Source organism: Cavia porcellus, unplaced genomic scaffold, assembly GCF_034190915.1.
Source record: "Cavia porcellus strain 051 isolate PalLab524CR breed Dunkin Hartley unplaced genomic scaffold, mCavPor4.1 scaffold_11, whole genome shotgun sequence".
Classification (NCBI taxonomy): domain Eukaryota; kingdom Metazoa; phylum Chordata; class Mammalia; order Rodentia; family Caviidae; genus Cavia; species Cavia porcellus.
In genome coordinates, this window is record NW_026947494.1 from 75391002 (window position 1) to 75404676 (window position 13675).

Sequence of the window (13675 nt, forward strand, 5' to 3'; positions counted from 1 at the left end):
AGAACCTTTCTTGGTGCTGCAATTTACAAGGAGTACTGGATCTGAAAAGCTAGACAGTAACAGAAGGCAGAAAAGAGGACTGAAAGCTGTCTTGATTTACGCTTTCTTTCGCTTTTGAAGCATGTGTAGTGTTTTATCCTGTCAACACATGGCTGACCCAGGAGGCTGAGAAACCCTACAGGAAGAATCCATCTGCCTATGAAAATGACAAATAAGCAGCTCAGCTATGTGAAGTTCCTCCTTCTCTGAAAGACCCTTCTTTGGGAGAGAAAGCTGCATTGTAGTCTCTTGAGGACACAGTAAACTTTCTATGGGCTGTGCATTGTAACTTTGCATTTTTGCGAGCAAAATACTTGGTGTGATTGTTAATATTCACATGTTCATGCAGTCTTCCCTCCTCCGCCTGAGCCCTGAGGAGTTCTGTGGGGTTTTGGTGAAAAAATACATCTTACCCTATACTTACAAGAAATACCTGCAACTACTGCTGCTGCTTTGGGTGCGATGGTCTGTGGGGTGTGCTGATTCTCAACTCTCTGCTCCCATTATGAGCAAAACGCCCAGTAACCATAGAGTAATTACTGTGTGTCAGGTACCGTCTAAGCCGTACGAATGAAGTTCTAAGCTTAACAAAAAAGAAAAAGAAAGAATGAATGAAAGAGAAAACAAAACTGAAATTTCAAAAGTACCACTTAGAGTAAGAAACATATTAAAATATAAATCTAACAAAATATGAGCAACATGTTAAGTATTGAAAAATAAAAAATACTGATAAGGGGAACCAAAGAAGTCTTAAATACATGGAGATACATACTCACAGATTATGGCATGTCGTATTCCAGAATGTTAGTATTGTTGGAATGCTAATTCTTCTCAAATGGATTTATAGACTGAACATATTTTAATGTTAATCCCTGTAGAGCTGTTTTTAAATTGATAAACTGATGATACAATTTATGTGGAAAAAGTGAAAGACTTACTCTTTCCAGTATAATTTTGATAAAGAAAAACAAATTGGAAAGTTCAGAATATCAAAATTTAACATTTATTGTAATTCTATAGTATTCAGTGTTAAACTTAGTAGATCACTTACACTTCAATGCAATGTAAAGTCCAGAAATAGACCCAGACATGTATTTTCAGTTGATAATATGGCAAGCATGCCAGGAAAATTAAAAGGAGAAACAAGGGTCCTTTAAACAAAAAGGGCTGAAGCCACTGAACATCCATGTGCAAAACAGTAGACCTTGATGCACACACCAGAATTAACTCAAAATTGATTATAGAACAAAAGTAAAACCTAAAATTGTAAAATTTCTAAAAAGAAATTTTAAAAACTTCTGAGCTTTGATTAAACAAAGATTTCTTAAGAAATAAAAATCTGAACTACAAAGACATTCAAATTGAACACTACAAGAATTTAAAATTTGTTGTCAATAAATCTCATTAAGAAATAAAAAGATGAGTGACAGAGTCATAGAAAAGATTTACCATACAAAGGTTTGATAGAACCTTTGTATTCAAAATACACTAAAAACTCTTTCAGCTCTATAATTAGAATAAAATGAACAAGTTACCTGAAAAGGTGTTAAGAAGAAATTTGCCTAACATAAAAAAAAAATCCACGAATGGCAAATGATCACATGAAAAATAGTCTCTTTAATCACTAGAGAAATACAAATTACAAGTAAAGAATTACAAAAAGAGTACCACTACCTGCCTTTTGAAGGCTAAACTTATGAAGGTATGGTGGGACAGTCAAGAGGCTAAGGCAGAAAGACTGCCGGGAATTCGAGAAAGGATAAACACTACTAAACTACTGACAAGGAACTGAAGCAACTCTATCATTTATTGGTAGTGGAAATGTATAATCACACAAATATTTTAGAAGATGTAGAGTCACACTAATATTTTAGAGAATGCATAGTCCTACTATGGGACTATAGGGAATATCTTGGCAGTTTCCTAAAGCGTTGAACATACACTTACCATGAAATTCATATAAATATCTTTCTTAGAATAGTTTGTCTAAGAGAGATAAATGCATATGTTCACATGATTCTTTTATTAATATTCATAGCAGGAGTCTTCATACTTCTTGTCAAATTTGCAAGTCCTAATTCCCATTGCCTGATGATTGAAAAAGCAAACTTTGGTGAATCTATGTACTGAACTGTTGCTTAGCATTAAAATGAGAACAACTGATACACATGTTAATGTGGTTGAATCTCTAGAAGATTATGTTGAGCAAAAGAAGCCAGACATAAAAGGACAAGTTTAATATTATTCAATGTATATAAAATACTAGAGAAATCCTTATGTCTATATAACATACAGACAGATCAGACATTGCCTGGGCACAGTACTAAAGAGTTAACTGTGAGGGACATAGGAAATCTTTTGGTGTGACAGATACATTGATAGATGGTGGTGATATTGATATATATGCACACGCATATATATTTGAGTTACTTTTTACATTGCTGGAAAAAAAATACCCTACACCTATACATTGAAGAAGGAAAATTTTGTTGTAGCACACCATTTATAGGAATTTCTGCCCACAGGTGGCTAGCTCCCAGGCAGGATGGCATAACAGAAGGGTATAGCAGAGAAAAACAGTCCATGGCAGGGTAGGCAGGAGACAGGAAGAAGCAAGCCTGCCTTTTTTTCTGTCCATTTGTATTCCATCTAGGATAAAAGCCTATTAGCTGATGCCATCCCATCTAGGGTCAGCCTTCCATCATTCACACGCAGAACTTGGCTAGGCCAATTTAGTTATTGTATTCCCTTACTCCAATATAATGCACCCTGGAGCCAACCAGTTACCAAAAGCCTCACCTGTGCCTACATGAGACTTTGTAGAGTCTTCTAGATACAAGCCATAGCAATGTTGCTCAAAATTCTGCAAAGTATAAACAAAGTAGATGCTCACTGTATATAAATTAATTTATCAATAAAGTTGAAAATTTCAGTGTGTTTGCAATTTGACAAACCTATTCCAAAATTTATTAAAATTTTTAAGATATATAAAATTTATAACAAAATTTTTTAAAGGGACTGTCATGGTTTATATCAGTGGCCCCAAGCCCTCATGCATTTACATTATGCATCTGTGATTGGTTCATTGTCTAGAGCTTGGATTGATGGTATCAGTGCTACACCCCCATAGGGGTGGAGCTAGGATGTGATGTAATGGCAGGAAGAAGGTGTGTCTTTCTCTCTTGCCAGTTTCCCCTTGCTGTTTGCAGCTGCCATGAACTGCGGCCCCACCATGCCACCTGCCTTGGAGCCAACTGAGTATGGACTGAAACCTGCAAAAACTGTAAGAAATAAACTTTTCCTTTCCCAACTTGGTGCATCAGGCAGGTATTTTGTCTCAGCAATGAGTAAAAAGTAACTAAGATGGGCCAAAATAACCAAAATAATTTTGAAAAAGAGCACAGTGGGTCCTGGAAAACCTATAAAATGAGTGTGGCTCATCTAGAAGTAACACAGAAAATATTGCTGTTATTTTTGATGAAGGAAATTTTGTATAGTTTATTCCAATCTTAATAAAATGTAAAATTTTTAAAAAGAACACAATGAGAGAAACTACTGACCAGAAGTCAAGGGTTACTGGAAAAGGAGACAATTTAGGACCATGTGGTAATGGTAGGCACAACATTAAGCAAATGGATCAGCAAGAGGAGAACACAGATCATGAAAAGACCCCCATTAACAAAGACACTCATGTGAAAAGTGTCAGCAATCCAAAAATAAAATGAAAAAGTGACAGACTATGTGTAGGTCAGTGTTCCATTGCTGTGACCAAACATCTAAGTCAAATAACTATAAGAAGAAAAAGGTTATTTGTCTCACAGTGTTGTAGTCAGGGGTTGGACAGAGGACAATTAGAATCAGGACATGGAGTTTATAATGTTATTTATGATGATCACCAGAGTTTAACACAAAAAAGTGCAGGAAATCTATCCATGACACTAAAGACTTAGACTATTCAACCAAGCTATAACCAAGCCATCAACCACAGTAATGCCCTGCATGAGTCCAGATGAAGACCCAGAGCTCATGACAGTGCCTCCCACAAGTCCAACTAGAGGTCTAGAGCCCACAAGAAGGATTCTTGCTAGTCTGTTTTGTGGATCCGTGCTGGGAAGGCCCAAAGGTCAGCAGTGGAAGCTAGGAAGTCTATGCCAGCGGGGAGAAGGAACTGTGCTGGTAGGTTGAGGATTCTACGCTGGAGCTGAGAAGTCACACTCATAATGAAGACCAGGGCTGTCCTGAAAAGCACCACAGCCATTCTCAGTGACACAAAGGTCCTGAGCTCCTCCGACGACAAGCACAGTCGAGTACATGCCAGGAAGCCAGCGTGACGAGTTCATCCTGGAGACCAAGTGGCACACATCTTCCTCTCCGGAGCCAGGAAACAGTGCTTGATGTGAGGACCAGAGCTTCTCCAGGAGAACCAATGGTTCAAACAGCAACACATAGGAAACCCCACAATACCCCAATGCCTCAATGCCTCCTTTCTCCTTCTCCATGTCTCTGTTTATGCTGGCAACTTTCCTCAGGTGGAGCACCTATGCTCAGCACCATGGTGATTTAATTCTGCTGGTGTTAAGTTGACCACCAGTTCTTAACCCATCACACAGAGTTTGAGAGCTTTCAGTCTCTGGCTTCTTGGCTTAGTTGCTTTGGGCCTGTGGCAGCGCAGTAGATCACAGTGGGGTGTGTGATAGAGGAAGCTGCTCACTCATAGTAGCTGGAAAGTCAAAGCAAGGAAGTGACAAGTTTTCCAATGTCCCTCAAGGGCCCACCCTGAGTGACCTAACTTCCTTCCTCTGGGTCCCACCTTGGCCAATGGCTGTGGATCAAGACTTTCGATCCTTAAGCTCCAAACCATAATAGGCAATTTACACAAGTAGTTCTAGGACAACGAGCTTTCCATAGAAGTGAAACTAAGAAACTATCCACACTGAGATATCAGATATACAGTAAAATATATTAATGTGGAGCTCAGAAAAGAAATCTAAATTAAATATTTAGAGTGCTGTGCCTATATTTTATATTTTAAACCATGGTATTTAAATAGTAGGGAGTTGCAGAAATTGCTACTAGAAAGACTTGGGTAAAGAAGTAAACAAAAGGGGCTAAGGATTTAGTTCAGCGGCATAAGCACCTGCCTTGCAAGCAGGCGGTCGTGAGTTCAATCCCTGGTACCGATAAAAATGAAAAAATAAATAAAATAAAAATTTAAAAAGTAGTAAACAAAAAGACTCTGATGGAAATTCATACTTCAAAGCTATTTCTTAGACTAGAAAATAATGTGAGGTTTGAAGTACATCTCTGTAGAACTAGAAAAACCTCGGTATAAGGACCTTGTACAATTTCAGATGAACTCTCTTCTGTTTTCTAGGTCATTTTTGAACTACATGAGAACATAAAATACTCACCTGTCATAGCTCAGGAAAGATGTACAGATTTCAGAAATGTTAAGGTTAAACTGAAGAATTAACAATGTTAATCCCATCCTTTTCAGCAACATAAATGAGATGAAAGATCATTATGTTAAGTGAAATAAGCCAGGCACAGACAGGCAAGTATTCCATGTCCTTACTCATATGTGGAAACTAAAAAAGTTGACTTCACAGAAAAAGCGAGTAAAATAACAGTCACTAGAGAATGGAAAGGATAGTGATGAGTTAGCAGGCATAAAAATGCAATTAGATAAAATAAATAATGCTCGTAACAGTAAAATTACTACATAACAAGAATTTAGTATATATTTCATAATAGAAGAAGCAATCCTTGAATATTCCTGACACAAAGAAATAAATGTGGTAAACAGGTCAATTACACTGTCCTGGTAATTACATGTATAATGCACAATTAGTTATTCATGTATAATATCATCTTTACACATTGTATACATGTATCAAAGTATATATATCCCATCATTATGTATAAATGTTGTGTCAATTAAAATTAAAATAATAAAATAAAATGTTTGGACAGAGTGGCTAATACCTAAAAAGAACAAAAGGAAATATCATGGAAATGTTGAAAACATAATGGGCCAGAAAAAATAAGCTGGAATGAGGCATAAATATGTGATGAGCCCAGGGAAAAAACCTAATCCAAGAACAGAATAAAATTCCCTTCAGCAGTATTATAATTAAATCATTTAGCAAATGTGTATAGACACTTACCTTGTGGTACATATTATGTTGGTAATAAGGTATTGCAGTTCCTTTTCTCATTGTTGAAACAAAATACCTCACACCCAAAGTTATGGAGGAAAGGTTTATTTGGCTAATGGTTTGTAGAGGTCTCAATCCATAGCTGGCTGGCTCCAAGTCAAGGTAACAAGGGAGAGGAGCAATGCAGAGGAGAAAGAATTCATGGCAGGCAAAGGCAACAAGCTGCAGAAGCAAGTGACAAGCAAGCAGACAGAAACCACTTTCTGTCTCTTCTATTTATCCAGTAGCATGGGTAGCACTCAATCCTTAATCCTAGCATCACACCATGAGTGTTGATTTTAGGTGCTTGGGTAGCTGCAGCCTTATGGCACTGGCAGTGAATATACTCCCAGGGTTCCTCTCTTGGGGTAGCTCTGCTCCCTCCTTCCAATTTGCCTCAGATGGTCTACATTCCTGGGTTTTCCAAACTTCTTGGATGTTCATTGTACCTCTGGCTTCATACTCAGTCTTTGACAAACAGTCTTCTTAGGGCAACATTGGCTGGCTTCCTCAGCTTTATATGAAATATGGTGGAAGCCTTCCTGATCCCACAATGCTTGCATTCTACATGCACCTAAAATCAACACCACGTGGATGATGCCACAGTCTGTCAACAGCTGGAGCAAGAGCCCGGCTTCCTTCTCTCTTGACTGTAGCAGTCAAGTTCCTATGAACCTAATCCCAAGGAGCAACTTCCTTAGGATGCCACCATCCTAGAACACAGTGCTCTGAGGCTTTCTTCTAAAGCAAAGCCTTTTATTTTTGCAATTTTGAGGCTGTAAAAGGTGGCGTTCTGCTGATTGTTGTGAAATCCTGAGGTCATCTTTTCTACTATCCTCTTCTGAACTACTTGACTTTTTCTTCATAGACTTTACAATGATCAGTTTCTCCATTGTTCCATCTCTGTAACTTGCAACTGTACCATGGCTTCCTTTCTGACCAAACTCAAAATGTTTAAATCATTCTGTTGAGGGGCTGGGGATTTAGCTCAGCGGCATAAGTGCTTGCCTTGTGCAGTCTTGATTTCGATCCCTGGTACCAATAAAAAAAATAAATCATTCTGTTGGCTCTTTGCTCTTGATTCTCAATATAAATCTAGCTAAAAGACCCCAACAGTAGCCATGCCATGGCCTCAACATTAAAGTGCCTTGAAATTTCTTCTACCAGATTACCTAGCCCTTAATTTCAGTCTCAGGCAAAGTCTCTGGACATGAATAAAATGCAAACATTCTCTAAAGGAGTAACTCTTTATCTGGAGTCTAAGAGTCAATAGGGTCCTTCTCAACAAAGACCCCTCCAGATCCTGATCTTTACCAGCAACATTTCTTTCTTTATCAGCACTCTGATCTTCCGAGCTTTGACCAAAATCTCCCATCAAGTACACCTTAAGACATTCCGAGGTGCTTGTTCAGCTGGCATCTCCAAACCTCTCCAAACTCTTCCCATAAGCCAGATCCAAAGGCTTCTGAACCACATGGTCAGGTACAGTCACAGCAACAACTCCACTACTATAGTCCCAAACTCTGAAAATAATCCTCCATAGGGTGGATTCCACATCCAGAATTATGTTTGACTTTGTTCTCAAATTGACACAGTCAATCAACTGTCACACAAAGATACAACAGTGAATTAAAAAAACAGCACGGATTCTGAAATTAAACTTCCTGGTTTTGAATCCCAGCTCTGTTTCTTCCCTGAGATCCTGAGAGTTGTGTCACTTTTCTTTCCCACTGTTTGTGTATCAGAATACAGCTATCTTCAAAGAGTTGTATGTGGAGACTAAATATTACATACTTGCACATAGAAAGAACCACACTAGTATCACTTACTCTTTTTATTGTTATCATTATACATCTTTATATTGTTAGATCATTCACTGAAAAAAAGGTTGATCATATAACAAGATGATTAAAATAAATTTAAGTCAAGGACTTGTACTTTCAGAATGCTGGACTATCGTTTCCCTATTCTTTTCCCTAAGCAAAAATTAAAAACATATGATTTACACAAAGCAAATATAAAATTCTCACAGGTGAAAAGAAATTGGAAGGCTGGCAAGAGAAGTTGAGAGCCAGGAAATGACAAGGTGGGGAGTTCCTTGGGTCTTCTTTTTACCTCTCTTATCCCAGACCTCTAGTCGAAGGGAGCAACAATGTGGAAATGTCAACAAGCTTAGGACAAACCACAAGTTTATTCTCTCTAGACCAGAGACCAAAACACAGCAGCACAGCAAGACAGAAAATTCTTAGACAGTAATGGATCTACTCCAGGCAAAAATCCCAGATACACAACTGGGCAAACCCTTTTCTACAAGGCAAGCCCAACTGGATAGTCTGGACTCCCGCCCAGTATCTAATCAGTAAGGAAGTATGTCAACACTCTTCTGGAGTCAAAAAAGCCAAGTGCAGAATGGGGAGAAAAAAAAGCCAAGTGCAAAGGTAAAATTTTCATCGTTACTCAGAAGTAACAACCTCAACCGTCCCCATAGTAGAGCCTGGACTTCCTTCCCCACCAGCATTAGCCATGCGCTTCTCTCACACACGCTTGCAGTCAAAGGAGGTCAGGTGAGAGACTGTCACCATTACCTGGATGAAACAAAACCATCTTCCCCCACCTTGGGGAAACCACCAACAGAATCCACATCAGGCACCTGACCGCTAACCCTACCCAGCGGTAGTAGGGCATCCCCACCCAAGGTCAGTGCAGCCCCAGTGTAGAACCTGGTCTTATTCTTCCACCTGGAATCAGTAAGAAGGTACTGTCTTCTATCACTTCAGAGCAAATCTAAGAAAGCAAATTGAAGCAGAAGTTTAAACTCCAGAGGTTCATGATATAAGGTGCACATGTCCGTGATTCAGCTGAAAGTCATGGTACCAAAATCTGGGAAGATCTAAAACTGATCAGATAAAGACAATGAACAGATGCGAAGACAATGAAGGAAGAGATGTTAGAATGATCTAAGTTTTCAAAACCTCAAAAATATTTCAACGAATAATTGCAAACATGCCTGAAACAAATGTAGATATATAAAGTCTGAGAATAATTTAACATTTGCAAAAAGGAGAAGCAGAAAGGGGGGAAAGGGAAAAGGGAGACAGAAGAAGAAACATAGAAGAATCAAAAGGGAAATTTGATTTGCTTTATTATGTACATTCCACGCAACCCAGAACTCCTGGGCTCAAGCAATTCTCCTGTCTCAGCCTCCTGATTGCTAGCACTACAAGAATACACCTTTATATTCAGCCAAAGAGAAAGCTGGACCTGAAAAAGACAACAGAACCCACTGAATAAACTTAAGAGTAGATGGAAATACCAGAGAAAATATTAGTGAAGTAGAAAACAGAACAATCAAAATTATTCAATCTAAACATCAGAGAAAATAGACTTAAAAATAAATAAAATGAGCAGTCTACAGGACCCAAAAGACTGTAAAGATGAGCTAATGTTTGTGCAAGCAAAGTCCCATGAGGAGAAGAGAAAGAAGGCTGCAAAATTACACATTACCTGTGGAGGAAATGTAAGGGATCAGTGACAGTGGCACCATAAAATCCATAGAGGTAATCAGTGAAGCAAAGAGTTGGTTCTTTGGAAAGAGCAATGAAATGTGCAAGCTGCTAGCATGATGGACAATATAAAATTTACAACAAGAATGAAATGGAGGATATCATTATAGACCTTGAAAACATCAAAATGATAATCCAAGAACAACTTAAACAAATTTGACTCCTTAAATAAAGTGGGGCGTTTTTTTGAAAACTGCAGCCATTAAATATGAAATACGTTGCCTGAATAGTCTGTACCTATAAAAGAAAGTGTGTAAGTTTATAATGTCCCAACAACGTTACTGGGAGTATGAGAGAGAAAGCACTGTTTTACATGACTGGTAAAAGTGTGGCTAGATAACAGCTTGGCAATACCTGTCAAATTTTTCAACATGTGTATCAGCTGACAGCAGTTTCACTTCAGGAATTTATTTTATTTAAAAATTACATGCTCAGGGGCTGGAGATTTAGCTCAGCGGCATAAGCGCCTGCCTTGTAAGCAGGCAGTCGTGAGTTCGATCCCTGGTACCGATAAAAAGGAAAAAGACAAAAAAAAAAAAAACTACATGCTCACAAAAATAAAGGGGGAGTACTGAGCAATCAAAAGGAACAATCTTATCGCCTCCAGGGATATGTCAATTGATCTGGAGCAAATGGGACACTATGGAAAGTGGACAGACCTTGGTCACCTCACCGAAGCACCAGGAAGAAAACCTCCTTCATGTGAGGCACCTCAGCTCAGAGACTGTGGGATCCCTACCATGGCAGGAGTCTGAAGAGACAGTCACCACTGCCAGTCTCCCATGTCACAGAAGGAGCACTGTGATAGGCTCCTAGTACCCTCCCAACACTTGAATATGGCCCGGAGAGAGCTAGGCCTTGCCACAAAGGGGATTTGGAGAGAATTTCAAAGCAATCTGGTAAGTGCTGTTGCTTCACTCTCTTTCCTCCACACTCCCACACCGAGCATACTCAAGCAGGAGCCTACCTTAACAAGACAGAGATGAATCATATCTATCCTGCTTCCTGGTGACCAGAAGATAGGCCCTCACTGAAGTCCTAAGTAAGGGGACCAGAACAGATAAGATGTAAACTAAGAATGAGACTTTACTGTGAATTCTTTGACTTCTTAGTTTTACAAAACAGTTAGGTTTTAACAAGTAAAAGGAACTACAAAATAATAAAACCTTCCTGAGACATCTTTACAGCAAGAAAGGCCAATGTAAGAGAACACAGTCAGATCCACACTTGCAGATCCACAGAACCATTTCTTGTTTATGTTCTGGTGAATTAAGTGCAGGAACCAGTTACTTACCAGTTTTCTTAGCTACAGAGCTGGGCTGTTAGTCCTGCTCTGCCCTCTCCGGACCAGCTGCTCCTGGTGGAAATACCAACTAAAAGACACAGACACAGCTATCTCCTCACACCTTCTCACATGTGGACACTGTGCAAATACTTCTGGTCCTTACAGTGACAACTGGTGATATCACCCACATTTTACAGATGCAGAAAGTTCTACATGATTGGGGGAATGACACAAGGTCAGAGCGCCAGCTCCTGCCTCCCTGGAATGCAACCCTGATCTATGGCCCTGCCCTGCCCAAGTACAATACAGGACAGTGTACATGGGCAGTCTTAACTCTCACCTGTGTCCTCAGAATTCCTCTGGGAAATGCCTGCTGCTCTCTGCACTGCACCCAGAACACCAAGAACTGCCTCTTTCCCTACACTGGAGGGCCCTTTGCCCACCTGCACCGATGGATTTTCCAAATTCTGTCTTTTCCAGGTGTCTTCCCGAGGTTCACACTCACACTGGTATTTCTGCTTTCAAGTCTCCAATATCCTGGACCCTAAGTCCAGCATGTTTGATGTGATCATGGAGGGGCAGTGGAAACTGTTCTCCAGGAACCCCTGAAGCTAACAAACAGCCTCCAGTTCTGAGGAAGTGGGGTGGATCAGCCAGAAAGGATGTTGACCCCTAGGGTCAGCCAGAGGAGGAGCCCCGTGGTCAGAGGGAAGTAAAAACAGGGAGTGTCTGGAAGAGATTGTTCATGCTTTCAACTGAGGCCAAACTCTGAGTAAGGCAGAGAGGAGAGGGGAGCGGGTGTGCTGGGCTTCGCTATTAATAGCTGCACCCGAAGCCTCCCTCATACCTGGCAGGGGCCTCCTGCACTTTGAAAGTCTTGGGGTCTAGTTTTTGGCAGTGGCCTCAGGGACACAGCTCACTAAGGAAGGCTAAAAGCCTGCTTTTCCCCTTTTCCCATTTCCCTGCGTGGCATTAGTTGGGCAAGATGCAGAGTCCACTTGGGCAGAGGAAGGTCTGGCTTCTGTCTCTATGGGTAGACTCGGAAGGACTCTTCACAGCCCAGGGACCCTTGTCCCCACAAGTCTTTGGGTGACACCTCCTCTGCAAGTGGTGAACAGGTCTTGTAGGGCCTCTGCTGCCCTTTGGAGATCCCTGGAGTCTGCCTGTCCCCACTTCCCCAGGAAAATTCTAGAGTCACAGTGTAGCTGAGTCGGACAGTGATTCTTCTGACATATGGTGTTGACCTTGTGCTCATCCCATAAACAGCTTGGTCATGTTGCTTAACAGAAGAGAGGCTCTGAGGTCTGGGGGAGGGGACGGGAGAAAAAAGTCAAGAGTGAGAGCCAGCAGCTTTCTAGCTAAGTGGGTTTCGCCTCAATGTTGAGCTGACTGGGGGCGGGGGATTCTAATTTCACTCCTGGAGATTGAAGCCTGGCAGCGCTAGCTGCTTCCCTTGCACTTTTAAAAAAGAATATATATTTTTTAATTTTGAGAAAGAACCTCTGTAATTCATCCTAACAGGAAGTTCTCAAAAGCAATGCATTGCTAATGACGCTCATCTGCAAATGCTACCCTGATTACAAAACTGATAAGCAACCCCTTTATGCTTAGCCCCGGGCTGCCAGGGAGCTCCAGATCTTTTACCCCTAAGCTAAAAAAATCCCTCTCTAGGCTTCCAAAGGAATATGTAAGGCTTCCTTTTATCACTGGGAATTTCTGAGTCTTTCCTACCTTAATCTCTCTCTTTCTGAGTGGAGTTTCCTGTTTCCCTATTCCCCTGTTTTACATTTCAACGGCATGCACCTTGAATTCTCTGCTTCCTGCCTCTTTCTACATCCTGAATAGATAGGTTCAGGTCAGCTCCTCCATATCACCTTTACTTGTGCAGTGGACCAATGGACAGAGTCCACTCACCGTGCAGTGAGGATCACTGTCTTCCTTTTTCTCTTTCCTCCTACCGTGATGAACCCAGCCCACATCCTGAAGTTCTACTTTTTCTGAGACTTTGAGCTCCTTCCCCTTAGGGATCCCCACCCTGGCCACATTTTTTGGTACCTTTAATCTACTCTCCTGATAGATTCTCCTGCCATCCCAGGATTTCCCAAGCCCCAGCTCCCTTCAGGTCTCTTCCAACTCTATTTAACTTGTGCATGTGTGTTTTGCTGGTGACCCGTTACAGAGCCCCACACATGCTGCTTAGGTAGTGCTCTGCCAGGCCCTGCAGTGAGCTCCTGAGCCACAACCTTGGCAGAGCATCTGGGTTTCTTGTCTGCCTCTGCTGCTGCTGCTGCTGCTGGCAGCACAGCTTTGAGTGAGTCCTTCGGTCTCATTTCTCTCTGCACCAGAGCTCTTGCACACACACACCTGAACATGAGTGCCAATCTGTGAAAGCCCATGTGGACCACGTGGTTTACAGCTCTTCTGAAGTCCACCCATGCTCCTTCCTTCCTTCCCTACCATCTCCATTCGGGTCATGACTCCATCCTGATTTTGCAAAAAAACACAAGAAACCTCTGTTTGCTTCTTTGCCTCTGACTCCCTGTCCCCCAAACATACTCAGAAATCCCCCTTACTGCATCTCCCCCCCACCT

The 13675-nt window shown here is 40.9% G+C and overlaps 1 long non-coding RNA gene across 2 annotated transcripts; it reads right to left on the reverse strand.

The window, feature by feature from the left end:
• Window positions 1-1636: 1636 nt before the first annotated feature.
• LOC134478149 (uncharacterized) lies at window positions 1637-12093 on the reverse strand. 2 transcript variants are annotated; one of them, XR_010050613.1, is made up of 3 exons: window positions 11528-12093; window positions 6207-7268; window positions 1637-4759 (listed from the first exon to the last, which is right to left on the reverse strand). It is a non-coding gene; the product is annotated as an uncharacterized LOC134478149 (long non-coding RNA). The 2 variants fall into 2 exon arrangements; XR_010050612.1 differs by lacking the exon at window positions 11528-12093 and having other exon boundaries at window positions 6207-9251.
• Window positions 12094-13675: the final 1582 nt, after the last annotated feature.